The sequence below is a fragment of the Lampris incognitus genome, chromosome 20, assembly GCF_029633865.1.
Source record: "Lampris incognitus isolate fLamInc1 chromosome 20, fLamInc1.hap2, whole genome shotgun sequence".
NCBI lineage: Eukaryota > Metazoa > Chordata > Actinopteri > Lampriformes > Lampridae > Lampris > Lampris incognitus.
In genome coordinates, this window is record NC_079230.1 from 3,363,037 (window position 1) to 3,366,490 (window position 3,454).

Consider the following 3,454-nt stretch of genomic DNA (forward strand, 5'->3'; position numbering starts at 1 on the left):
AATACAACCCCCCCACTGTGATACAGCCCCCCCACACAGTGATACCGTGATACAACCCCCCCTACAGTGATACAACCCCCCCACAGTGATACAACCCCCCCTAGTGATACAGCCCCCCCACACAGTGATACCGTGATACAACTCCCCCTACAGTGATACAACCCCCCCCTACCCTGATACAACCCCCCCTACAGTGATACAGCCCCCCCACACAGTGATACCGTGATACAACTCCCCCTACAGTGATACAACCCCCCCACAGTGATACAACCCCCCCCTACCCCGATACAACCCCCCCTACAGTGATACAGCCCCCCCACACAGTGATACCGTGATACAACTCCCCCTACAGTGATACAACCCCCCCTACAGTGATACAACCCCCCCACAGTGATACAACCCCCCCTACAGTGATACAGCCCCCCCACACAGTGATACCGTGATACAACCCCCCCTACAGTGATACAACCCCCCCACAGTGATACAACCCCCCCTACAGTGACACCGTGGTACAACCCCCCCTACAGTGATACTGTGGTACAACCCCCCCTACAGTGATACTGTGGTACAACCCCCCCTACAGTGACGCCGTGGTACAACCCCCCCTACAGTGATACTGTGGTACAACCCCCCCTACAGTGATACTGTGGTACAACCCCCCCTACAGTGACACCGTGGTACAACCCCCCCTACAGTGATACTGTGGTACAACCCCCCCTACAGTGATACTGTGGTACATCCCCCCCTACAGTGACGCCGTGGTACATCCCACCCTACAGCGACACCGTGGCCACGAGCATGGCAGGCAGTGTTTTGAACTTGTGGATAGGTGCTTCGCCCCGGACCACCAGCTGAGGAAGATCTTCAGTAGGAACACCATCACCATGAGTTATAGCTGCAGGCCTAACATTCAACACACAATATCGTCCCACAACACAACAATCATCAACAAATCAACGACACCTTCATCACCACCGGACTCCCCCAACTGCAACTGCCGTGTGAACGACTCACGCCCCCTAGAGGGGAACTGCCAGACGAAGGGAGGCATCTACCAAGCTACGGTGACGAGAGAGGACAACGACAAAACAGAGACATACGTGGGTCTAACAGAGGGACATTCAAACAGAGCTTTAATGCTCACATGTGTTGCTTTACAAACAACCGTTTCAAGAATGTCACATGTTTAAGCCCTTATATTTGGTCACTGGTGGACAGAAACATTAATTATTCAACCACCTGGGAAATCCTCTCAAAGAGCAAAACATGTTCACCCAGCAGTAAACTGTGTAACCTGTCTAACTGACCCATACTTTATCATCTGCAGACCACACACGTCCACACTGAACAACAGAATGAACCGGCCAGCAGCTACACACATCGATATAAACGCCTGTTCTGTCATTATAAATACAAACCCCAGTCCCAGTGAAGTCGGGACGTGGTGTAAAAGGTGAATAATAACAGAACACAATGATCTGCAAATCCTTCCCCACCTCTGTTCAGCTGAATCCACTACAAAGACCAGATGTTTAATGTTCACACTGATAAACTTTATTGGTTTTTGCAAATATTCCCTCATTGTGAATGTGATGCTGCAACATGTTCCAGAGCAGGTGGGACAGGGGCATGTTCACCACTGTGTTACTCCACCTTTCCTTTTAACACCACCCAGTAAGCGTTTGGGAACTGAGGACACTACTTGTTGAAGCTTTGTAGGTGGAATTCTTTCCCATCCTTGCTGATGTACGACTTCAGTTGCTCACCAGTCCGGGGTCTCCGTTGTCGTATTGTGCGCTTCATAATGCGCCACACATGTTCAATGGGAGACCGGTCTGGACTGCAGGCAGGCCAGTCCAGTACCTGTACTCTTTTACTACGAAGCCCCGCTGGTGGACCACCTGCAGAATGTGGCTTGGCATTGTCTTGCTGACATAAGCAGGGACGTCCCTGAAAAAGACCTCGCTTGGATGGCAGCACATGTTGCTCCAAAACCTGTACGTACCTTTCAGCATGAATGGTGCCTTCACAGATGTGCAAGTTACCCATGATGCCATGGGGCACTAACACCCCCATACCACCACAGATGCTGGCTTTTGGACTCTGGGCTGATAACAATCTGGATGGTCCTCTTCCTCTTTAGCCCGGAGGACACCACATCCATGATGTCCAAAGACAATGTGAAGTGTGGACTCATCAGACCACAGCACACTTGTCCACTTTGGGTCAGTCCATCTCAGATGAGCTCGGTCCAGAGAAGCCGGCGGGCGGTGTTTCTGGGTGGTGTTGATATCTGGCTTTGGCTTTGCATGGTAGAGTTTTAACTTGCACTTGTAGATGTAGCGACCAACTGTGTTAACTGACGATGGTTTTCCCAAGTGCTCCTGAGCCCACGTGGTCATAGCCTTTACACAATGATGTGGGTTTGTAATGCAGGGCCGCCTGAGGGGTCGAAGGTCACGGGCATTCAGTGTTGGTTTTGGGCCTTGCAGCTTACGTGCAGAGATTTCTCTGGATTCTCTGAATCTTGTGATGATATTATGGACTGGAGATGATGAAATCCCTAAATTCCTTGCAGTTGTACGTTGAGGAACGTTGTTCTTAAACTGTTGGACTATTTGCTCACACAGTTGTTCACAAAGTGGTGAACCTCGCCCCATCCTTGGTTGTGAACGACTGAGCCTTTCTTCAGGGATGCTGCTTTTTTACCCAATCATGACACTCCCCTGTTTCCAGTTAACCTGTTCACATGTGGAATGTTCCCGACAGGGGTTTTTTGAACATTCCTCAACTTTCCCAGTCTGTTGTTGCCCCTGTCCCAGCTTCTCTGGAATGTGTTGCAGCATCACATTCACAATGAGGGAATATTCTCAAAAAAACAATAAAGTTTATCAGTGTGAAAATTAAACATCTTGTCTTTGTAGTGGATTCAGCTGAATAGAGGTGGGAAAGGATTTGCAAATCATTGTGTTCTGTTTTTATTCACCTTTTACACAACGTCCCAACTTGACTGGGATTGGGGTTTGTCAATCATGACCATAGACAAATACCCCCCCCCCCGGACTGTTGGCGATCACGTGTTTTTGCATTTTTGAATGTTGCGCCTCTCTCCCTTCCCCATTGGACGTTGTGCACGTGCTGTGCACAGCTAGCAGGGTAGCGTCATGGAGTATGTTACCATAGCAACTGCCTCGGAGTTAAGCTGAACTGGCTTTGTGAAACCGAAAACCACGTTTCCTTCAACTCTGACTCCGCTGAGTTTTGTGAAACAGGGCCCTGCTTCTTGTAGGAAGTCTCTTACCTTGCCCCTCCCCACACAGAGGTCGGCTATGCAACAGATCTGTGGCCCCCCGCCCCCCGTAAGGAGTTAGAACAGTCCAGTCAGGCTGTGGAATACTTTGGAAGAGTCCAGTGGAATGAGGGACACCAAACAACAGCAAGTCCAAAAGAAAAC